The sequence below is a fragment of the Puma concolor genome, chromosome E4, assembly GCF_028749965.1.
Source record: "Puma concolor isolate L17-30 chromosome E4, mPumCon1.1.hap2, whole genome shotgun sequence".
Taxonomy (NCBI): domain Eukaryota; kingdom Metazoa; phylum Chordata; class Mammalia; order Carnivora; family Felidae; genus Puma; species Puma concolor.
Genome location: NC_141683.1, coordinates 25,158,480 through 25,184,666, shown reverse-complemented (window position 1 = coordinate 25,184,666; position 26,187 = coordinate 25,158,480). Strand labels below are relative to the sequence as shown.

Sequence of the window (26,187 nt, the reverse complement as noted above, 5' to 3'; positions counted from 1 at the left end):
CATTGTATCTTGTGGGACTTAAGAGATATAAAATTGTATGAAGATCGAGGAATAAAACTTGATAAATCTTTTTAAAGGATTCTCCTTGAGTATGTGTATCCTCAGCATGGTTGATTAAATGAGGACCTTGGTTGAGAGATGAAGGTACTGATTTTATTTCTCAGGTCATCCAACTTTTTATTTTCTTTTCTGTTCTCATCAGAAATCAGAGCCCTATCTTTTCTTCTCAGACCAACTCAATGTAGGAAGATAGATATTTTTTAGATTAACATTCATTAATTTATTTTTCTGTTTACTGAAAATAATGTAAGACATATAGAGAAACACAAAAATTTTCCATTCATCATATTATACAGAAAAATTACATTCTTCTTAATCCCTCAAACCAATCATTGAGGACAGTTCTCTTCTTCATTTAATCAGAGAAATAAACAAGGACTATTTTTCAATATCCAAATACTTAAGATTGTGGAAAACATTTGAATGTTATTTTTTTAAATTTTGTTTTAGAGAGAGAGGTGGCGCAAGTGAGTGAAGAGCAGAGAGAGTAAAAGAGAGAGAGAGAGAAAGAGAGAGAGAAGCTGGGCTCACCTGGGGCTCGTGGTTTTACCTGAAGCAGGGCACTGGCTCACCCAAAGTGGGGCAACGAGCTCACCTGACGTGGAACTCGAACTCACCAACTGTGAGATAATGACCTGAGCCGAAGTCAGATGCTTAACAACTAAGCCACCCAGGCACCATATTGTTAATTCTAATTTTAATTGGAGAAGGAATGGTTTTAAATTATGTCATACATATGTCGTAATATGTATGACATATATCATATATATGAGGTGTGTTAAAGATGTCATATATATTTCACCATATATATGACACTTGTCATATAGATGAAGTGTTTAAAACTATCATACACAGTATGTCATACTATAATGATATATATCATATATATCAAGTGTTTAGACAGTATGTCATTTATGTCCTCAATATATATATTTTTTGAATAAAAGTGAACATTTAATGCAACCATAGTTCAATTCTTTTTAAACACCAAAATGTCATATTTTAATTGAGGTATAATATAATCGCATTTTACTGAGATATTCTTATATACGGAACATTTTTGACATATGTTTAAGTGTTATGTTGTTACAACACATTTATGTATAATATTTTCCAGAAAAGTTTCCCCTTTTCATTTGATGACATAGAGATAATTTAGGACTTTAATACCAGACCAGTATTGGGTTTTTCCCATAAAATTACCCATAAAATTGCTCTATTACCTTGTACAACACATGTACCCAAGTTCCAAAACACACACACATACACACACACGCATACCAAGTATTAATTATCATCTTCATCTTTTTTAAGTACACTGATCCATGTTCTTCTTGTTTGATTAGAGAAAGTTTCTAGTAGTTTAAGCTGACTTGTTATGTGGATCATACCCTTTGAATCCTTGTATATACTGATGTTTTTCTTTAACAAAAATTTGTATATGATACCTTCTCTAGATATAGATTTTTGGCCTACAGCCCATGTCTCTCATGGATAGATTTTTTCCCTCCACATTTTTGAAGCTTCCAAGGTTGAGACTAAAAAGCTCATTTAGTTTTTTTCCTTTTGAGTAACCGTGTAGTTTTTTCCCCCCATGACTTTTTGAAGATTTAGATTATTTTCTCTTTATCCTTGGATGAATTTCATCATGAGACATCAAGATGTGTGTCATTTAACAATCTTGGGCAAGCTTCACTCTTTGGATTTGCAAGAATTGAGTCTTAAAGTACTCAGTTAAATTACCCATAAAATTGTAAAGGAGAGATTTGAACCCTGGGGGTCTGATCTCAGAACAGCAGTGGTTATTCTAGTGTTTCAAATGATATCAATTAGGAGTTAAGATGGTGGAGAAGTAAGGGTTCGAGGATTTCCCTCATCCCGGAAACACAGCTGTATTGGGGTCAGAACACTTGGAAATCTATCTGCGGAGTGACAGAAAAACCTGCACAGGTGGAGGGAGACAGCTTAGTGGGACAGAGGTGCTTGTATGCAAACTGGGGGAGATAAAACAGCATGGGCGTGGAAGGCAGGGATCCGTAGAGAGAAAAAAGGGAGAGAAAGAGAAGCTGTGGATTGCCCTAACGCAAGTTAGGACAAGAGAAAAACCTCCAGATCGTGGACTGGGGAATAAGAAATATGGAGAGTGCCAGTCTCTACTTTGAAAACAGCCAAAGGAGCTGAAGACCAGAGTTTTCAAAAGTGTGTGCCATTCTCGGGACCAAAGCCACTGTCACGTGCATGTGCCTGGGGAGGAGGAGAGCAGTGGCAATCTCAGGGGCACACTAGGAGAGAACAGTCCCCTCTGTCGAATACTGTGGGATATATTGCACCCTCAAAGACAAAAGACCCTGCAGTCGTCAGCCATATTAGCAGTGCAGAATGGCACTACCCCAGAACCAAGTGCCTCTGGCGCAGGATCCATTACTATATCGGGTTTTGAATCCCAGCTGAGCACCTAGAAGTGTGGGAGAACTGTGGAGCAAGACAAGCCACCTGCCTGCGCTACTGTGTGAGGCCTGCCTGAACAGTGTGGTTGAGATTGGGGTGTCATCATTTTCTTCCCCATCACCAACATGGTGGGGCTTCAGGGAAAAAGACCCCAGCACAGGTGTGATCTGCTTATGTGAAGCCCCACCCCTGTGTGCCCGGAAACTGCTCATCTACTGGAGCAGAACTGACACTGAGTGAAACAGATGACCTCTTCTCCGGACCAGCACAGCCGTAGGTCCCAGACACCAACAGACAACTGTCCTGCAGTTGTGTATGTTAGTCTGTTGCCCTTTTTTCTTTTCTTTTTGTCTTTCCTTTTCTTTCCATCTCTTGTCTTTTCTCATCATTTCTTTCAACCATCTTCTTTTTTTTCCTTTGGAATCAGGCTCTTAGTTTCTGATTTGATTTTTGGTCAATTCTTATAAATATACATATTTTGTCTTTTCTCTATGTTTCTGCTTTGTTTGTCTGTTTAGGCAAGCATTTTTACTTTATTTTTTTACAGTTTTTCTATATCTCCTTCTTCTTTCTTTTCCTTTCTTTCTCTCTGGATTAAGCCTTATAGCTTCTTTGATTCTCTGCTTGGTCCTTTTTTCAGACCTTTCATTTTTTTCTTTGTATGGGATTAGGTCCCCTGCCCTCTCATCTTTCTAGGGATACTTCAATGAAAAATCAAAGCACCCCTGGTGGAGGGTCTAAACTATCCACCACTGCAAGTAAGGAGGAGCCTTATAGAAGACTGTTTGGTGGGTTACAGCAACCAAATACACAACAAAGGAGGGCATGCAACACACTCCAAATACAATTCCTGAAGTGCCAGGCCCTGGACAGTGTATGACCCCTTTTAAATATAGTAGTTCTCACAGGTGCAGGACATATAACAAACTATTAAAACACATAAGGACAGAAACCAGGCCAAAATGATAAGATGGAAGAATTCTCCTGAAAAGAAATCCCAGGAAGAAATGAGAGCCAGGGTAGACATGTAAGGGCAGTAACAGACCTATCCACTGAAACTTGGCAGGCCAGGAGGGAGGGTAGGAAACATTAAATGTGCTGTTAGGAAAAATATGCAGCCAAGAATCAATTATCTGGCAAGGCTGTCATTATAATTGAAGGACAGATAAAGGCTTTCCCAGACAAAACAAAAACAAAAACAAAAAACAAAAAAACTAAAGGAGTTCATGACCACTAAACCAGCCCTGCAGGAGATTCTAAGGGAGACTCTGTGAGTGGAAAGCAGCAAAGACTACAAAGGACCAGAGACATCACCACAAGCCCGAAACCTACAGGTAACACAATGACACTGAATTCGTATCTTTCAATAATCACTCTGATGTAAATGGACTAAATACTCCAATGAAAAGACATAGGGTTTCACCACGGGTTAAAAAAAAAAAGATCCATTTACACGCTGCCTACAAGAGACTCATTTTAGTCCTGAGGACAACTGCAGATTCAAAGTGAGGGGATGGAAAACCTTGTGTCATGGTACTGGATGGCAAAAGAAAGCCGGAGTAGCCATACTTATACCAGACAAACCAGATTTTAAAAGAAAGACTGTAATAGGAGATGAAAAATAGCATTTTATCATAATCAAGGGGTCTATTCATCAAGAAGAGATAACAGTTGTAAAAATCTATGTCCCCAATGTGAGAGCATCCAAATATATAAATCGTGTAATTACAAACAGAAATAAATGTATAGATAATAATACCATGTTTGAAGGGGACTTTAGTACTCCACTTACAGCAACGGACATAGCATCTAGGCAGAAAATCAATAAGGAAACAATGGCTCTGAAGGACACATTGGACCAGATGGACCACTTGGACATTCTCCAAAACAGATCACATACTGGGTCACAAAACAGAATATATAAAAGGACTGAGATCATACCATGTATATTTTCGGATCACAATGTTATGAAGCTTGAAATCAACCACAAGAAAAAATTTGGAGAGCCCCCAAATGCATGAAGGTTAAAGGACATCCTACTGAAGAATGAATAGATCAACCAGGAAATTAAACAAAAATTTAGAAAATATACGCAGGTAAATGAAAATGAAAACATGACAGTTCATACCCAATGGGATGCAACAAAGGCAGTCCTAAGAGGAAAATACATTGCAGTTCAGGCCTAGTTCAAGAAGCGAGAAAGGTCCTAAATATAGAACCTAACCTCACACCTAAAGGAACTAGAAAGGCAGCAGCAACGAAAGCCCAAAGCCAGAAGAAGCAGAGAAATAATAAAAATTAGAGCAGAAATAAACAGTATACCATCCAAAAAAAAAAAAAAAAAAACCCTAAAAAACAAAAACAAAAAAACATTGGAATGGATTAATGAATGTAAGAGTTGATTTTTTGAAAGAATAAACAAAATCGATAACCCTGTAGCCTGACTTCTCAAAAAGAAAACAGAAAGGACCCAAATAGATAAAATTACGAATGAAGGAGGAGAGATCACAACCAACACCACACAAATACAAACAATTATTGAAGAACATTATGAAAAATTACATGCCAACAAACTGGACAATCTGGAAGAAGTGGACAAATTCCTAGAAACTCACACACTACGAAAATTCAAATGGGAAGAAATAGAAAATTTGAACAGACCCATAAGCAGTGAAGAAATTGAACTGGTTATCAAAAATCTCCCAACAAGTAGGAGTCCGGGGTTAGACTGCTTCCTAGGGGAATTCTACCAGACATTTAAAGCGGAGTTAAGACCTAATCTCAAGCTGTTCCAAAAAATGGAAATGGAAGGAAATCCTCCAGACTCATTCTATGAAGCCAGCATTACCTTGATGCCCAAGCCAGACAAAGGCCCCACTGAAAAGCAGAATTACAGGTCAATATCCCCGATGAACGTGGATGCAAAAATTCTCATCAAGATACTAGCAAATTGACTTCAACAGTGTATTAAAAGAATTATTCATCATAATCAACTGGGATTCATTCCTGGGCTGTAGGTCTGGTGCAATATTCACAAATCAATCAACATCATACATCACATTAACAGAGGAAAAGATAAGAACCATATGCTCCTGTGAAGAGATGCAGAAAAAGCATTGGACAAAATACAGCATCCTTTCGTAATAAAAACACTCAAGAAAGTAAGGATAGAAGGAACATACCTTAACATCATAAAAGCCATATATGAAAGGCCCACAGCTAATATAATCCACAATGGGGAAAAACTGAGAGCTTTGCCCCTGAGATCAGGAACATGACAGGGATATCCACTGTCACCCCTGTTGTTTAACATGGTATTAGAACTCCTAGCCTCAACATTCAGACAACAATGCAAAATAAAATGTATCGAAATTGGCAGACAAGAAGTCAAACTTTCACTCTTTGCAGATGACATGACACTCTGCATGGAAAACCCGAGACACCCCACCGATAAACTGGTAGAGCTGATACATGAATTCAGCAAAGTTTCAGGATATAAAATCAATGTACACAAATCTGTTGCATTTCTATACACCAATAATGAAGCAACAGAAAGGAATTGATCCCATTCTCAATTGCACCAAGGACCATAAATTACCTAGGAATAAACTTAACCAAAGAGGCAAAAGATCTGTTTGCTGAAAACTATAGAAAATTGATGAATGACATTGAAGAAGACACAAAGAAATGGAAACATTCCATGCTCATGGATTAGAAGAACAAATATTGTTAAAATGTTGATATTACCCAAAACAATCTACACACTCTAGCAATCTCAATCTAAATGGCATCAGCATTCTTCACAGAGCTAGAAGAAATAATCCTAAAATTTGTATGGAACCACAAAAGATCCTGAATAGCTGAAGTAATGTGGAAAAAGAAAACCAAAGCTGGAGGCATCACAATCCCAGACTTTAGCCTGTATTACATAGCTGTAATCATAAAGACAGTATGGTATTGGCACAAAAACAGATGCACAGACCAGTGAAATAGAAAAGAGAACCCAGAAACAGACATACAAATTTATGGCCAACTAATCTTTGACAAAGCAGGAAAGGGTATCCAATGGAAAAGAGATAGTTTCTTCAGCCAACGGTGCTTGGGAGAACTGGACAGCAACATGCAGAAGAAAGAAACTGGACCACTTTCTTACAACATACACAAAAATAAATTCAAAATGGATGAAGGACCTAAATGCTAATGTTAGGTCAGTGTTAAACAGGAATCCATCAAAATCCTACAGGAGCAAACAAGGCAGAAACCTCTTTGACCTTGGCCATAGAAACTTCTTACGTGACATGTTTCCAAAGGCAAGAGAAATAAAAGCAAAACGGAACTATTGGGACCTTTTTATCAAGATAAAAAGCTTCTACACAGCAAAGGAAACAATCAACAAAACTAAAAGGCAGCCGACAGAATGGGAGAAGATGTTTGCAAATGACATACTGGATAAAGGGCTAGTATCCAAAATCTATAAAGAACTTACCAAACTCAACACCTGAAAAACAAATAATCCAGTGAAGGAACGGGCAGGAGATACAAATAGACACTTTTCCAAAGAAGACATGCAGATGGAAATCAGACACATGAAAAGATGCTCAACATTGCTCATCATCAGGGAAATACGGATCAAAACCACACTGAGATACCACCTCATACCAGAGTGGCTAAAATTCACAACTCAGGAAACAACAGATGTTGGCGAGGATATGGAGAAAGGGGAACCCTCCTGCACAGTTGGTGGGTGTGCAAATTGGTGCGCCACCCTGGAAAACAGCGTGCAGTTTCCTCAAAAAATTAAAAATTGATTTACCCTATGATCCAGTGCTTGTACTACTAGGAATTTATTCAAAGGACACAGGAGGGTTGATTCATAGGGCCACATGATAGCAGCACTATCAACAATAGTCAAATTATGGAAAGAGCCCAAATTTCCATCACTGATGAATGGATAATGAAGACATGGTATGTTTACACAATGGAATACTACTCGGCGACGAAAAAGAATGAAATCCTGCCATTTGCAACAATGTGGATGGAATCAGAAGGTAAGTGAAATAAGTCAGTCAGAGAAAGACAGATATATTATTTCACTCATACGTGGAAATTGAGAAACTTTACAGGTGACCATCGGGGAAGGGAAGGAAAAAAGAAGATAGAAACAGAGAGGAAGGCAAATCATACGAGGCCCTTAGATAGAACCTGAGGGTTGATGGAAGTGGGGGGTTGAGAGGATGGGAAAAACAGGTGGTGGGCATTGAGGAGGGCACTTGTCAAGTGAGGAGTATTGGGTGTTGTATGTGAGTGATGTATCAAAGGAATCTACTCCTGAAGCCAAGACTACTCTGTATGTTAGCTGACTTGTTAATAATTTTAAAAAATGATACTAATTAAATAAAACAGTCCACTGAGATTTCTTTTCAAGAGGTATACAAAGGGGGTAAAATTAAAGTAGGTATTATTATTATGACAGGCTTGAATCCCTTTGCCATATTCTTCTCTCATCTGGGCATACTTAAATATGTTTTACGCTTTTAGAATATCATCTCTGAAGCAAATATAATATTTCACATATGGTCTGATCAGCACTGGGATGGGCAAATTTTAGAACAGCCTCATTCTACCTTAGATTTCTATCGATGCAGGGCGTGGTCTCATTAACAGTAGTGGTGGTTCTGTCCTAGTTTTGACTCAAAATGACCTCAAAATTGATCAAAATATTCACCAACTTTTAAAATTCTTTCTAATCTGTCTGTACTTGTACATCTGATTCCTTTGACTTATACCCAGGATCTTATAGTTATCACTACTAAATGTCACGTTATTAGATTTAACAGAGGATCCTTTTTGAATGATGAATCTGTGCTAATGCAGATTCACTATCATGACCCCCTGAATAATTCCACTTGTGAATTTGTACTGTGTTTCTCCTAAATCACTAAACTATCTGATAACACAAAGGAGTAATGGAATAGGCTTGAGAACAAAGTCCTGAATCTGATACTCGGGTAAGTTTACTTAACGAAATTTCAAACTATCTCATAAACCATCTAACTGGTCAATTTCCCCATCTTGTCCACAAGAACTTCATAAGGCCCCTTCTGGAATAAACTTGGTGGGATCCAGATCCAGCTGGGCTGATCTACCATTTCCATAAGCCAACCAGAAACACGATTAAATAGTTTCTTTATGGAAGTGGTTCAAGATGGAGATGTAGGAGATCCTGAACACACCTCTTCCCTTGGACACACTGAATCTACAGTTACATACAATTTTGTGTGGGGGGAAAAAAAAAACCTCTCCAAAAAATAACTGAGTGATTCCTACACACTGGGCAAATGAGAAAAAGCTCACATCAAAGTAGATGGAAGAAACTGAGATACGATCTGACCCTAAACCTCATCCCCAGCATGATGACCCACAATTGGGAGGGAATTCAAAACCCCAAGCTTCTCCCTGAGGAGTGAAGTGTCTGAGCCTTACATCTGGCACCCCAATTTTAATATCTACACCTGACAGACAAGCCCCCAAAGCATCTAGCTTTGAAAGCCAACAGGGCTTGTGTCCACAAGGACCCACAAGCTACAGCTAAGTGAGAAACAGCTCTTAAAGGGTCCACAGGCACTCACCCACCCCAGGGTCCAGCATAGAGGAAGCCACCTGAAAAGCGCCCAGACTTTCTGTGAAAGAGACTTATTTGCCTACCTTAAGGCTCCGCTCTGACGGGTAAGCATTTAATGTAAAACACATCTAGGGGCTTAGTAAAACTCTCCTCAAAGACAGAGACCAGCAGGCACCATCTTTATGCTCTCCTTTTGCCTCATTGGCAGAATTTGCTAATTGCTCCCTGGTATCTCCAGGAAAGGAGCTTAGACCCTCCTCAGACACTCTCTGAATTTTGCAGCCACCACCAAGGAGATATCCCTAGATCACATGGCTGTAGTGGCTAGTGGGTCCTACAGGACTGTAACAAATAAAGAAAGACTGATTAACAGGCCACCACCCCCAAGGCACAGGAGAGTGCACAGACTGAAGCACCCGCCTTTCTCTGGAAAAGGCCAATCTGATTAATCTTTCTTGCTGTGGCCTGAGGGCAGACTTCTAATTAAAAAGACAACAGAGGGCCAGCCATAATCCTCTACAGGGAACTTGGAGAATAGGCACTATCTTCAGGTCCTCCTTCTGCTGCACTGCAGGGCACTGGTAACTCCTGGAGGGAAATCTGGACAAAGATCTGGTGCCCCAGTTTCTATATCCGGTGCACTGGATTTCGTGGCTGCCACCCAGGGGACATTCTTTGATCTAATGGTCCGTGGGGTTTGTATTCATGGTTCCCATGGGACTGTAAAAAGTTCAGCCCTGGCCACCACCGCAAGGGCACACTGTATATACAGACTGAACTATAATGTCAGTTTTTTCTACGAAAGAGGCCTGACAGCCTTTCCCGGAATTCTGGCTTGAGGAGCAGACTTGTGGCTTGGCACACATCTAGGGGCCTACTTAGGTGTTCTCTGGGGATAGAGGCCACTGGAGGCCATCCTTGTGATCTTCCTCGGCTTCGCTCTAGGTCAAAGGTATCTCTAGGAAAGGAGCTTATGCTTTTTTTATGGTGCCCTCGCTTCTGTGGTTGTCAGGCAGGACTTACCTCTAGATTGCCTGGCTCTGGTGGTGCGCTCGGCTTATGACTGTGGGTCCCCCAGGACTGTAACAGACGGAGAAAGTGTTCTGAACCGACTACCACCCCAGGGCGCTGCAGAGAGGCAGGAGAATAAAGAATATACTTTTTCTGTGAAAGAGCCCTAGCAGCCTGTCTTGGGGCGCCTGGGTGGCTCAGTGGGTTAAGCGGCCCACTTCGGCTCAGGTCATGATCTCGCGGTCCATGAGTTCGAGCCCCGCGTCGGGCTCTGTGCTGACAGCTCAGAGCCTGGAGCCTGTTTCAGATTCTGTGTCTCCCTCTCTCTGACCCTCCCCCGTTCATGCTCTGTCTCTCTCTGTCTCAAAAATAAATAAACGTTAAAAAAAAAAAAAATTAAAAAAAAAAGACCTTGCAGGTGCCAACCTGAGGCCCTTTGTTGGCAGGGCAGAGTGGCATTATTCCGGAACCAGGTTCACGCAGAGCGGGATACGAGCTGCTGGAGGAGACTGTGGAGCAGGACAGGTCGAATGCCCGCGCTACTCTGTAAGGCGCTGCCTGAACTGCATGGTTTGAGACACCCCCTGCGGGGAGGAGAGACTGGGGTGTTGCCATTTTTCTTACCAACACCAACACGGTGGGGCTTCAGGGAACAGGACAGTGGCTCCACTGGGAGCCTACTTACATGAACCCCAGCCCCTCCGTGCCTGTAACTGCTTATCTACTGGAGCAGGACTGACACTGAGTGAACCGCAGGGGCCAGATTCCAGACCAGCACAGCCACCAGTCCCAGGCACCAACAGACAACTGTCCTGCAGTTGTGTATACACGGACGGAAGAATCGTAAGAATGAATCAGTGATATACAAGATAAACTTATGGAAAATAATGAAGCTGAAGAGAAGAGGTAAAGAAAAATATCAGACCACGAATGCAGACCTAGAGAACTCAGTGACTCCATAAATCATAGTAACGTTCGTATCATAGGAGTCCCAGGGAAGAGAAGGAAAAGGGGGCAGAAGGTTCATTGGAGGAAATTATAGCTGAAAACTTCCCTAAACTTGGGAAGGAAACAGACATCCAAATCCAGGAGGCATAGAGAATTCCCATCAGAATAAACAGGTCATGATCTCAGGGTTGGGAGATCAAGCCCCATGTCAGGCTCCTCACTGGATGTGGAGCCTACGTAAGATTCTCTCTCTTCCCTTTGTCCCTCCCCTGACTCCCATACACACGTGCTTTCTCTATTTCTAAAAAACAAACGAAAAAACACACTCAAACGAAGAGAGATAGAGGGAACATACCTCATTATCATAAATGCCACATATGAAAGACCCACAGCTAATATAATTCTCAATGAGGAAAAACTGAGAACTTTTCTTCTATGGTCAGGAACAAGATAAGGATGACCGCTCTCACCATTGTTACTTAACATAGTACTGGATGTCTAGTCTCAGCATCAGTCAAGAAAAAAAAAAAAGGAAAGAAAGAAAGAAAGAAAGAAAGAAAGAAAGAAAGACAGACAAGGCATCCTAATCAAGAAGGAAGAAATCAAAGTTTCATTATTCACAGACAACATGATAATCTACATAGAAAACCCAAAAATCTCCACTAAAAATTTCTGGAACTGATACACAATTCAGTAAAGTTGCAGGAAACAAACTCCATGCAGAGAAGCCTGTTGCATTTTTACATACCAATAGTGAGGCAGCAGAAAGAAAAATGAAGGAATTCATTTCCATTTGAAATTTCCAAATGAAAGAATTTCATTTCCAAATGAAAGAATTCACTCCATTTATATTTGCACCAAAAACCATAAGATACTTAGGAAAAAACCTAATCAAAGAGGTAAAAAGATCTGTACTCTGCAAACTACAGAATACTGATGAAAGAAACTGAAAGCAACACAAAGAAATGGAAAAATATTCCATGCTCGTGGACTGGTAGAACAAATATCATTAAAATATCTGTATCACTCAAATCACTCTACACATGTACTGCAATCCCTATCAAAATACCACCAGCAGTTTTCACAGAGCTGGAACAAACAATCCTAAAATTTGTATGGAACCACAAAAGATTCCAAATAGCCAAAGTAATCTTGAAAGAGAAAAGCAAAGCTGGAGGCATCAGAATTCCAGACTTCAAGCTACATTACATAGCTGTAGTCACCAAGACAGCATAGTGCTGGTATAAAAACAGACACACAGATCAGTGGAACAGAATAGAAAACTCAGAAACGGACCCACAACTATATAGTCAACTAATCTTTGACAAAGCAGGAAAGAATATCCAATGGAAAAAAGTCTCTTCAATAAATAGTGTTGGGAAAACTGGACAACAACATGCAGAAGAACGAAACTGGACCACTTTCTTACAAGGTACACAAAATATATTCAAAGTGGATGAAAGACCAAAATATGAGATGGGAAACCATCAAAATCCTAGAGAACACAGACAGCAGCTTCTCTGATTTGGGCCATAGGAACCTCTTACTAGATATGTCATCAAAGGCAAGGGAAACAAAAGCAAAAATGAACTATTGGGACTTCATCAAGATAAAAAGCTTCTGCACAATGAAGAAAACAATCAACAAACTAAAAGGCAACCTTCAGAGTGGGAGAAGATATTTGCAAATGACATATCTGATAAAGGGTTAGTATCCAAAATCTATACAGAACTTATCAAACTCAACACCCAAACAAATAATCCAGTTATGAAATGGACAGAAGACATGAATAGTTTTCCAAAGACATACACATGGCCAACAGATACATGAAAAGATGCTCAACATCACTCATCATTAAGGAGATACAAAACAAAACCACGATGAGATACTATCTCACACCTGTCAATGGCTGAAATTAACAGCACAGAAAACAACAAGGCATTGGCAAGGAGGCAGAGAAAGGGGAACCCTCTTGCAGTGTTGGTGTGGGAATGCAAAGTGGAGCAGCCACTCTGGAAAACAATATGGAGGGTCCTCAAAAAGTTAACAATAGAACTACCCTACAATCCAGCCATTGCACTGCTAAGTAGTTAACAGAAGGATACAAAAATACTGATTCTGAAAGGATACATGCAGCTTGATATTTAGAGCAGCATATCAACGATTAGTCAAATTATAGAAAGAACCCAAATGTCCACCGATGGATGAATGGATAAAGAGATGCAGTACACACACACACACACACACACACACACACACACACACACACACACACACACTGGAATATTACTCAGCCATCAAAAAGTATGAAATCTTGCCATTCGCAACGCACCGACAGAACTAGAGTGTATTTATGCTAAGCAAAATAAGTCAGTCAGAAAAAGACAAATACCACATGATTTCACTCATATGTGGAATTTAAAAAATGAAAGAGATGAACATAGGAGGAAAAAAAGAGAGGCAAACCATAAAACAGACTCTTAAGTATAGAGAACAAACTGAGGGTTGCTGGAGGGGAGGTAGGTGAGGAAATGGATTACAAGGAATGAATACTGAGGAGGGCATTTGTTGTGATGAGCACTGGGTGTTATGTGTAAATGATGAACCACTAAATGCTACTCCTGAAACTAATATTGCAGTAGGTACTAACTAACTGTAATTTAAATACAAACTTTAAAAGACAGAATGATTACATTTAAATAAAAACTTTAATTTAAATAAACACTTTAAAAGATAGAATGATTACATTAGGTCTCCAACGATTACTTTTAAAAATGGCAAATTCAAAGATACTTATCACCAGACATATTCATTAGTATTACTTTCACTGCATAACTCCTTTCTTCACTTGGTTTTATGACAATGGCTTAACATTCTATTCTAGAATTTCTTTTTAAAAGGTAAGGGGCAAATAATCAACAGAGGTGAAGACCATCATGGAACCTATCTCTGATGAACATGTTTCACATTTCATACAAGCTCCATATGAAACTATACTTTTCTGTAGTAAATAATACTTGTGTGAGATTTCATATGCAGTAATTTTTCTTTGACGTTTTAGCAAATTTCTAGCACATTTATGTTTGGGAACTTTTAATAAATGATTCTACATTACATTTTGATTTTTAGAATTTAAGTAAACATTCTGTTTCTCCACTAGATGGTGTTAACATCCTGTCATAAAACAACACAAACCACCTCTCTGGATTCCCCCCTCTTCCAAAGAGCCAGATTTTTTGTGTTGTTCGTTTTTAAATTTAATGTTCATGATGAAGATTTTATGCTTAATTGCAGGCTAATATGTGTGTTTTTCATTTTAGAAATTCAAATCCACTTCATGGCATTCTGGCTATTGGAAAAATAAGTTAATTTTCAAACATAGATGCCAATATTGTGAGTGCAGAACTATTTTTTAGTAATATATAAATATTTTGATAAACACCGTTCCTATCCTATTAAGGTAATGCAAGGTAAAGGTAATAAAGTTTTATCAGTTAATTTATTTCATTTAAATTATTTTTTAAACAAATCGGCCAAGAGTAATCCATCTTCAAAACATTTAAAGTAATCAATTCTCACACACACACACACACACACACACACACACACACACACACACCACTAGCCCATTAGCTAGCCTGAGGCAAATGCATTTTCCTCAGGTTATGTTTCAAAATAATACATTTATACCACTTGCTCTTGAATTTTCAAATTTGGTTAATTGCTTTTAACAACCAGATGGAAAAGACAAATATACACACCTTTCACATAATCTTCCTACCAGCTTCTCACAATTTTTACTATGTATATATGTTTACTATAGTAGAAGTATTCTCATATTGATTACCCTTTTTACTTCAAATAACTCTTAAAATTATGGTGCTTTTTCCTTGAACTTTAAATGGCATCTCTTGACTGTAAGAAAACAGTGTCACGACCCCCTACTCCATTTCCCCATTTTCCAGTGCCATCTCCAAACTCTTAGTTGTGATTATGACCATTTGCCACCTTCACTGTGACACAGTCTGCTAGCTAGTCTGCAAGCCTCCATTCTCCACGGGGTTACATAGGATTTTTTTTTCCAAAATTGGTCATGTCACTCTTGTGATTAAAATTCTTTGCTGAATTTCCCGTTCATTTGTAAGACATTCTAAACCTAATCAAGAAAACCTCAATCAAATGTGTACCAGACTGCTTTGGTAGAGTAAGGCTGGTCTCTTTGTACAATTACTCTCTTTTTCTAAAATTATTTTGAGAAAAAAAGAATAGGAGATACTACTTTTTAAATAGCTTAATTCTAAACTCAGTACGCATTAGAACATATTCTAAAGTCAAACTAAAAATCAACATCGAAAAAGTAAATCAAATGGACAAAATGGAAATAGCAAAAATAGATATTTTATGTTAAATTTCTTTCCTATCTTCTCATTGGTATATATGAATATTAGTTACATATACATATACATGATATGATCCAATTAGTTTTTCAAAATAAGATATATGCAGACTATTTTACAAATAACATGAGGATAATTAAAGACATGTGGCAAATAATATATACACCTCTATAAATAAAGTTATCGGTTGCAATGAAGTTTTTAAAAAATAAACTCTAGAAAAAGCAGAGAGAGATCATATTATACTATTGAGGCATTTGAAAAAATAAACTTATGCTTAAAAATTTTCTTAAATATGACTATGCAATTTCCTCTTGAAATTTTAACAGTGTAAAGACCATGAAGATAATTACAGGATTATGAAAAGCAAATGGGAGAACAGGTCATAGCTATAAGAAATTGGGCAGAATACAAGTATGCCATAATTAGGAATGAAGAAAGTTACTATCAGGAAACAGCCTGAATATATCACTGAAATCAAATTTCTTGAAATGTGTAGTATTTGGATCACTACTACCTAATGCCAATTATTGTTCAAGTCAAAATGGTAGCTTCTTACAATAAATTGTTAGTATATATTGACTGGTTGCTATCAGAAAGGAGCTTAGTTGGAGGGAGACATTAAAATAAGGACCTTTAAAAACTGTAGCAGGAATGATTCTGCATCTGAATAATTATCATGTCAATCCTGAGGATAAGGATTAAAAAAGAAAAGAAGAAAAACAACACACACTATACCCAATTTCACCTGTAGTACTTGTGGAATTGTAACTGATGGCAGATTTAGAAAGGTGGGGATGATTTCAATCCTCCATTTTTACAGACCTACTATCAGTCTTTTGTAAACACAACTGATGTTTCCTCAGTACTTTTTTTTTTTTTTTTTTTTATGGAGGGGGCAGGACTAAAAGGAGACAGAGAGAGAGAGAGAGATTCAGAGAGAGAGAGAGATTCAGAGAGAGAGATTGAGAGAATCCCAAGCAGGGTCCATTCCCAGGGTGGAGCTCCACACGGGACTCGATGTCAAGACTGAGATCATGACCTGAGCTGAATCAAGAGTCCGATGCTTAACCAATTGAGCCACCCAGGAGCCATGTTCCTCAGTCTTGAATGTCTTCATCCCTGGCATCCTTATTTCCATGACTCCCATCCAACCTTCAAAGCCTACCCAAGATGCCGTCGTGACCCTGACAGATTTGGCTCTCTTCATTCCACCTCTTACAAACAAACTCCCCAACCCGATCCCACTCCAGACTCTCATTCCAATTTGGATTTCTTGCCTCCTCTAAATGATCCTGTAGTCTCTCTTTTGCTTGCTTCCATCACAATGCTTTATACAGTAAAATACAGTATGTTGACGAAATACAATAATCATCCCTTTTGTTTTCCGCACTAAATGGCCTTTTGGTAAATGCTAGTCCTAATGCCTGGCACTCAGCAGGCACTTAAAAAGTGACCACTGGATGGGCAAATAAATGAATGAAAGAATGAATGGATGAATATGAAGCTCTTGTGGAACCTTTCCATTATATCCGCAGATTGCAGGCAACCCATGGGAAGAGCACAGTGGACGGTAACCAATGTAAAAGGTAAGACATGACAACACATGTACAGTGATCTCAAAGCTCTATTGCATGAACCCAAGAAACTCTGCTATCTGTGACTCCGTTGTACCTCTTGTCTACGTGTCTTAATTTTGAATGTATGCCATAATTTTGAAGTCAGGAATCAGTTTAATTTTGTTCAAAAAGGCTTTTGGGAGCCTTTGAAGGAACTATTCTATAATCACTTTCCTATCTATTACATTTTTGGTCAACATGGTTTGAGAAACTTGGCTCTCTCAGTTAAAACATCCAAACACATAGAAGTGCTCTGTCAAACCTATTTAACCCTTTTGTTATTTTTGTGATTTTTTTCCTAAAATGTAGCACATTTTACCCCAAATATATCATCTCTTGTTTATGCACCATATTCTGAAACTAGTTAAAGTTGTTAAGCTATGGGTAAAGTGCACATCAGTTTAGTGAGCACAGGATAGTCTGGTTGGGAAAAACTCACATCCTGGGCAGGTAGGAATGGTGTGAGGGGTGAGGGGGAGGCACAATTGGGAAGAAGGGAAAGTGCAAGGGTTGTAGAACAATCAGGGATTGGGCAAAGAAAAGTGGATCGATGAAGACTTGGCAGTAGCCCTAGCAATCAAAGGCCAAAAGAGAATTTATGTGTCATTGGGGGACATACTTATTTTCAGCTAAGAACAATTTCAACAAAACTTGATAACTGAGTCGTAGTTTAACATTATGCGCAGGCAGAAAAGTAGCATATGCATTCCCCATTATGTCTACATTAAAAATAAACAAGGCTTGCTGTGGCACACCTCTCCCTCTTGTGACACTCCCGGGGCATCTGCTCTGACCCTTCTCATGGCGCTCACTGTCACGCTTCACCCATCAGATCTCCCCTCCCCAGGGCTACCTCACCTTCCCGAGTTCCTTAGTCCCTTCTTCACCCTCATCATCCATTTCTACCTATCTGCACTGAAATTGTAATAGAGAATTTTCAGCTTATATGAATCACAGTAAATTGCAGTAAATACTATTGGATTTTACTATTCTAAAGTATTTATTCAGAGTATTTGCTATTCCACATAAATTTCAGGTTTGTTGAATCTAGTAATATCAATACATTTCCATTTTCTTTTTTAAAAAACATTTTTTATTTTTTTAAATAGAATTTTTTTTTTTTTAATGTTCATTTAGTTATTTTGAGAGACAGAGTGCCAACAGTGGAGGGGGGGAGGAGGAGACGGGGAGAGGGGGAGAGGAAGAGATGGGGAGAGGGGGAGAGGGGGAGAGGGGGAGAGGGGAGAGGGAGAGAGGGAGAGAGACAGAGAGAGAGAGAGAGACAATCCCTAGCTGGCTCCCAGGTGTCAGCGCAGAGCCGGCTGTGGGGCTCAATGCCACAAACTGTGAGATCATGACCTGAGCTAAAATCAAGAGTCGGATGCCTAACCTACGGAGCCACCCAGGTGCCCCTACTACATTTCAAAGAAGAGAGGATACTGAAGGCAGTTGGGCCACTGCACAACTTTAAATCACACCATATAGGTAAACATCACACAGCTATTTCTAAAAACTGAAGTTTTCCTGACAGCAGAAGACGAATTCTTATTTATCATATTGGCATTGAAACACAGGGTTCAGGATTAAACGCCACTACCTCAAGTTTTCTGGATTACATAACTGTGTATAACATTCATGCACATCTTTATAAAATAGTACTTTTAATTAATTTATAAGTAATTCTTACGATTGATAACGTCAATTATTTTTTCCATTTGAGGGTTAACTCTAAAGTTGGAAACCATCTTGTACTTGAAACAATATACAAAAAATTGTTTTACTTTGTTTTCTGATAGAAGAGAATCACTCTAGCTTTGATCTATATTTTACGTCCTGAAAGATTATTTTTGGCCCTTGAAACCTCCAGAGTTAGGTAACACCCACATCTCATGAAAATTTATTTTAATTTCTCTTTCTGATAGTTCATTACTAGTGTTCAGAAATACAGCAGATTTTTCTATATTGATTTTGTATCCTACAACTTTACTGAATTCATTTATTAATTCTAACAGGTGTGTGTGTGTGTGTGTCTGTGTGTGTGTGGAGTCTTTAGCCTTTTCCTTAAAGAATACATCATATGCACACAGAGCTAATTTTACTTCTTTATTTATTTTTTATTTTTATGTTTTACATTTATTTATTTTTGAGAGACAGAGAGAGACAGAGCACAAGTTGGGGAGGGGCAGAGAGAGAATGAGACACAGAATCTGAAGCAGGCTCCAGGCTCTGAGCTGTCAGCACAGCACCCAATGTGGGGCTCGAACCCACGAACCGTGAGATCATGACCTGAGCATAAGTCGGACGCTTAACCGACTGAGCCACCCAGGTGCCTCTTTACTTCTTTATTTCTTATTTGGATACATTTTATTTCCCTTTTTCAGCACTGATGAGAGTGGGTATCTTTGTATTTCTCCCGATCCTTGAGGGAAAGCTTTCAGCTTTCCATCAAATGTGATGTTAGTTATGGGCTTCTTATTTATGGTCTTCATTATGTTGATGTACATTTCTTCAATACCTAATTGTTGTCAGTTTTTGTCATAAATGGATGTTGAATTGTGTCAAATGCTTTTTGTGCATCTATCTGGATGATTATATGATTTTTATCTTTCATTTTGTTAATGTGCTATATCATATTACTGATTCAAATCTGTTGAATCACCCTTGAGTCCCATAGATAAACCCAACTTCATCATGGTGTGTGAATCTTTTAATGTGCTATTGAATTCAGTTTGTTAACATTTTGTTGAGCATTTCAATATTTATGTTTATCAGTGATGTTGGGTATAATTTTTTTTGTAGCATCCTTGTCTGGTTTTGGCATTAAAGTTAATCTACTTTTGGAAGTGCTCTCCCTCAAAATTTGGAGTTTTTAAATAAAAATTGGTATTAAATCTTCTTTTAATTACCAGTGAATACTTCTGTTCCCAGACTTTTCTTTGAGGAGATATATTAAATTAATTATTCAGTGTTGTTACTTGTTATTGGTTTGTTCAGATTTTTCCATTTCTTAATGATTTTGTCTTGTCAGTTTTATATTTCCAGGAACTTATCCATTCTCTGTTATCCAATTTGTCAGTGTGTAATCATTTATGGTGGTCTCTTATGGACATTTGCATTTCTGTGGCATCAGTTGAATATCTTCAAGTTCACTTCTATTTTATTTATACGATCTCTCTTTTTAATTAGTTAATCAGCTTAGGTTTGTCAATTTTGTCTACATTTTGAAAAAGGTAGGTATCTATTTTGTTGACTTTTTGGTCTTTATTTCATATATTTCTGCTCTGATTTCTGTTATTTCCTTCTTTCTGCTAATTTTAGGCTTAGTTTTTTCTTCAAGTTTTTCAATGAAAAAAATTTCATTTTATTTGTTAGAGAGACAGACGTTACAAGTCGGGGTAGGGAGGGGTAGGAGAGAGAGAATCTGAAACAGTCTCTACCCTCACGTGCGGAGCACTATGTGGGGTACAAGCCCATGATCCTGGATCATCGCCTGAGCAGAAATCAAGAGTTGGACACTCAACCAACTCAGCTACCCAGGTACCCCCTTCTTTTACTAGCTTTTTGATGTATACAGTTTGACTGTATATTTGAGATCATTTCTTTTTTTACTGTAGGCATGTATCACTAGAAACACCTCCCACAGAAGTGCCTTTGTATGTGAAGCATGTTTTTCTTTCTTGTTGCTTTCAAGATTCTTTGTACTCTATTTTTTTTCTAGATTGACTGTATGTATGTATGTATTTAAGTTTTAATTTTAATACCGGTTGGCTGACATACAGTGTTATATTAGTTTCAGGTATACAGTATAGTGATTCAACAATTCCATACATCACCTAGTGCTCGTAATGACAAGGATACTCTTTCATCTCCATCACCTACTTCACCCATCCCCTCTGCCAGCTTTCTCCCCTCTGGTAACTATCATATTGTTCTCTACACTTAAGACACTTAAGAGCCTTTTTTTTCTTTTTTTTTCTTTTTTCTTTTGGTCTCTCTCTCTCTCTCTCTCTCTCAAATTTCCTCCCTTTGCTCATTTGTTTTGTTTCTTAAATCCCACATATGACTGAAATCATATGTATTTGTCTTTCTCTGAAAGACTTATTTTGCCTAGCATTATACTGTCTAGTCCATCCGAGTTGTTGCAAATGGCAAGATTTCATTCTTTTTTATGGCTGAATAACAGTCCATTTATCTTTATCTATTCATCAATTGGTAGACACTTAGGCTGCTTCCATATCTTGGTTATTGCAAATAATGCTGCAATAAAGATAGGGGTGCGTGTATCCCTTTGAATTAGTGCTTTTGTATTCTTTGGGTAAATACCCAGGAGTGTGATTGCTGGATATTACAGCAATTCTATTTTTAACCTTTTGAGGCACCTCCATACTATTTTCCAGAGATGCTGCACCAGTTTGGATTCTTGCCAACAGTGCAAGAGGGTACCGCTTTCTCCACATCCTCACCAACACCTGTGAGGTGACATCTTATTGTTTTTTTGGTTTGCATTTCTCTGATGATAAGTGCTAATGAGTATCATTCATGTGTCTATTGCCCATCTGTATGTCTTCTTTGGGGCAATATCCGTTCATGTCTTCTACCCATTTTTCATTGGATTATCTGGTTTTGGGGTGTTGAGTTTTATAAGTTCTTTATATATTATGGATACTACCCTTTACCAGACATGTCATTTGTAAATATCATCTCCCATTCCATAGGTTGCCTTTTAGTTCTGTTGATTGCTTCCTTTGTTGTGCAGAAGCTTTGTAGTGTAATGTAGTCCCAATCGTTTCTTCTTTTTGCTTTTGTTTCCCTTGCCACAGGTGATCTATCTAGAAAGCTGTGGCTGATGTCAGAGAAGTTACTGCCTGTACTCTCTTCCAGGAATTTTTATAATTTCAGGTCTCACGTATAGGTCTTTAATCCAGTTTGAATTTATTTTTGTGTATGGTGTAAGAAAGTGGTTCAGTTTCATTCTTTTGCATGTTCCTGTGGAGTTTCCCCAACATCGTTTGTTGAACAGACTGTCTTTTTCCCACTGGATATTCAATCCAGCTTTGTTAAAAATTAATTGAGTGTGTAATTGTAGGTTTATTTCTGGGTACCATACGCTCTTGATCACTATCTTTGTAATATTAATTTGAAGTCCAGAATTATGATGCCTCCAGCTTTGCTTTTCTTTTTCAAGATTGATTTGGCTAACCAGGGCCTTTTGTGGTTCCACACAAATTTTAGGCTTGTTTGTTCTAGGTCTATAAAAAATGTCGTTGGTATTTTGGTAGGGGTTGCATCGATTGTGCAGATTGCTTTGGGTTGTGTAGACATTTTAACGATATTTGTTCTTCCAGCCCATGAACATGGGATGCCTTTCCATTTTCTTTGTGTTGTCTTTAACTTCTCTCATCCGTGTTGCATAGTTTTCAGAGTACAGATCTGTCACCTCTTTGGCTAGGTTTATTCCTAGGTAGTTTATTATTTTTAGTGCAATTGTAAATGGGACTGTTTTCTTAATTTGTCTTTCTGCTACTTTATTATTGTTATATAGAAATGCAACAGATTTCTGTGCACTGATTTTGTATCCTATAGCTTTCTGAACTCACTTCAGTTCTAGCACGTTTTGGTGGAGTCTTTTGGGTTTTCTGTATAGAATATTATGTCATCTGCAAATAGTGAAAGGTTTACTCCTTCCTTACCGAGTTGAATGCCTTTTATTTCTTTTTGTTCTAGTTGCTGTGGCTAGGACTTCCAGTACTTTATTGAGTAAAAGTGGAAGAGTAGACCTCCTCGTCTTGTTATGTCTTGTCTTGTTCCTGACCTTGGGAGGAAAGCTCATAATTTTCCCCCATTAAAGATAATGTTAGCTGTGGGTTTTTCATGTATAGCCTTTCTTATGTTGAGGTATGTCCCCTCTAATCCTACTATGTTGAGAGCTTTTATCACGAATGGATGTTATACTTTGTCAAATGGCTTTTTTTTGGTATATGTTAAAGTGATCATATGGTTTTCATCTTTTCTTTTACTGATGTGATTTGATTGATGTGATGTATCACACATTGATTGATTTGTGAATATTGAACCATTCTTGCAACTCAGGAAGAAATCACCGGGTATAAGTCGTGAACAGACATGACTTGATTGTGGGGAATAATTTTTTAAAATTTATTCTTGGATTCAGATTGCTAGTATTTGTTACGCATTTTTGCATCTATATTCATCAGAAATATTGACATATACTATAGTTCTCTTATTTTGTGGTGGCTGTATCTGGCTTGGTATCAGGGTAGTGCTGTTTCATAGAATGAATTTGGGTGGCTGTATCTGGGTTGGTATCAGGGTAGTGCTGTTTCATAGAATGAATTTGAGAGTTTTTCCTTCTTTTCCTTTTTTTTTTTTTTTTTTTTGGAGTAGTTTGAGAATAGGCATTAACTCTTATTTATTTATTTATTTATTTATTTATTTATTTATTTATTGCTGGTAATTGATCTGTTCAATTTTCTTTCTTTCTTTCTTTCTTTCTTTTGAATATAAACATGGCAAGGCTTATTTGGGGAACTCCCAAATTCTTTTTTTTTTAAATATGAAATTTATTGTCAAATTGGTTTCCATACAACACCCAGTGCTCATCCCAACAGGTGCCTTCCTCAATACCCATCACCCACCCTCCCTTCCCTCACACCCCCCATCAACCCTCAGTTTGTTCTCAGTGTTTAAGAGTCTCTTATGTTTTGGCTCCTTCCCTCTCTAACCTTTTTTTTTTTTCCTTCCCCTCCCCCATGGTCTTCTGTTAAGTTTCTCAGGATCCACATAAGAGTGAAAACATATGGTATCTGTCTTTCTCTGTATGACTTATTTCACTTAGCATAACACTCTCCAGTTCCATCCACGTTGCTATAAAAGGCCATATTTCATTCTTTCTCATTGCCACGTAGTATTCCATTGTGTGTATAAACCACAATTTCTTTATCCATTCATCAGTTGATGGACATTTAGGCTCTTTCCATAATTTGGCTATTGTTGAAAGTGCTGCTATAAACATTGAGGTACAAGTGCCCCTCTGCATCAGCACTCCTGTATCCCTTGGGTAAATTCCTAGCAGTGCTATTGCTGGGTCATGGGGTAGAGCTATTTTTAATTTTTTGAGGAACCTCCACACTGTTTTCCAGAGCGGCTGCACCAGTTTGCATTCCCACCAATAGTGCACCAGGGTTCCCGTTTCTCCACATCCTTGCCAACATCTATAGTCTCCTGACTTGTTCATTTTGGCCACTCTGACTGGCGTGAGGTGGTATCTGAGTGTGGTTTTGATTTGTATCTCCCTGATGAGGAGCGACACTGAGCATCTTTCATGTGCCTGTTGGCCATCTGGATGTCTTCTTTAGAGAAGTGTCTATTCATGTCTTCTGCCCATTTCTTCACTGGATTATTTGTTTTTCGGGTGTGGAGTTTGGTGAGTTCTTTATAGATTTTGGATACTAGCCCTTTGTCCGATATGTCATTTGCAAATATCTTTTCCCATTCCGTTGGTTGCTTTTGTTTTCTTGATTATTTCCTTTGCAGTGCAGAAGCTTTTTTATCTTCATGAGGTCCCAATAGTTCATTTTTGCTTTTAATTCCCTTGCCTTTGGAGATGTGTCAAGTAAGAAATTGCTGCAGCTGAGGTCAGAGAGGTTTTTTCCTGCTTTCTCCTCTAGGGTTTTGATGGTTTCCTGTCTCATATTCAGGTCCTTTATCCATTTTGAATTTATTTCCATGAATGGTGTAAGAAAGTGGTCTAGTTTCATCCTTCAGCATGTTGCTGTCCAGTTCTCCCAGCACCGTTTGTTAAAGAGATTGTCTTTTTTCCATTGGATATTCTTTCCTGCTTTGTCAAAGATTAGTTGGCCATACGTTCGTGGGTCTAGTCCGGGGGTTTCTATTCTCTTCCATTGGTCTATGTGTCTGTTTTCGTGCCAATACCATGTATTACGATAATTTCCCTCTTAGAACAGTTTTGCTGCATCCCACAGGTTTTGAACGGCTATGTTTTCATTTTCACTTGTTTCTATGTGTTTTTTTCCTGTTATTTCCTGGCTGACCCACTCATTGTTTATTAGCGTGTATTTTCACTTCCGTGTATTTGTGTCCTTTTCAGATGTGTGTGTGTGTGCGTGTGTGTTTGTGGTTGACTTAATAGTTTCATTGCACTGTGTTCTGAAAGGATTCATGGTGTGATTTTGATCTTTTTGAATCTGTTGAGGCATGTAATATTTATACACCCAACTCGTGACTCCACAACATAAAAGTTGTATCTTCTTGTTGGGTTGTCCCCTTTATTATTATGTAGTGTCCTTCTATGTCTCTTATTACATTCTTTGTTTTAAAGTCGACTTTCTTCAATATTAAGTATTGCTACTCCAACTTCTTTTCACATCCATTTGCACAATAAATATTCTACATCCCCTCACTGTCAATCTGCAGTCAATCTGCAGTTGTCTTTTGGTCCAAAATGATTCTTTTGTAGGCAGTATACAGATGGGTCTTGTTTTTTTCATTCCGTCACCCTATGTCTTTTGATTAGAGCATTTAAACGACATACATTCAAAATAATTTTGACATGCATTTATTTTCATTGTATTACTTGTTTTGTGGCTGTTTCTGAAGATTTTCTCTGATCATTTCTTCTCTTTCTCTCTTCCATGGTTTGATGGGTTTTTCTTAGTGATATTTTGTATTTCTCTCTCTTTATTCTTTGCATATTCATTAGTGATTTTTGATTTGTGGTCACCATTAGGTTTGTATATAACATTTTTTGTATATAGCAGTCTATATTAAGTTGGTCAAAAGTTTGAACCCAAACATTACTCCTCTCTTCTCCAGGTATATGCTGTCATATGTTATATGTTACATCCTTTTATTCTGTGAGGTCCTTGACTGAAATTTGTTTACAGAAATATTCATCTTGAGTGCTTTTGTGTTTCCTACCTTCATACTGTCACTTTTGGTCTCTCCTCTCCACTCAAAGAGTCCTCCTTAATATTTCTTTGCAGGTCTGGTTTAGTGGTCATGAACTTCACTGGTTTTGTGTGTCTTGGAAACTCTCCTATCA

At 38.2% G+C, this 26,187-nt stretch overlaps 1 protein-coding gene across 5 annotated transcripts in view; it reads right to left on the bottom strand.

The window, feature by feature from the left end:
• Positions 1–26,187, bottom strand: part of LOC147572504 (complement factor H-like) — a 96,634-nt gene that overhangs the window by 45,344 nt on the left and 25,103 nt on the right. The window lies entirely within an intron of this gene.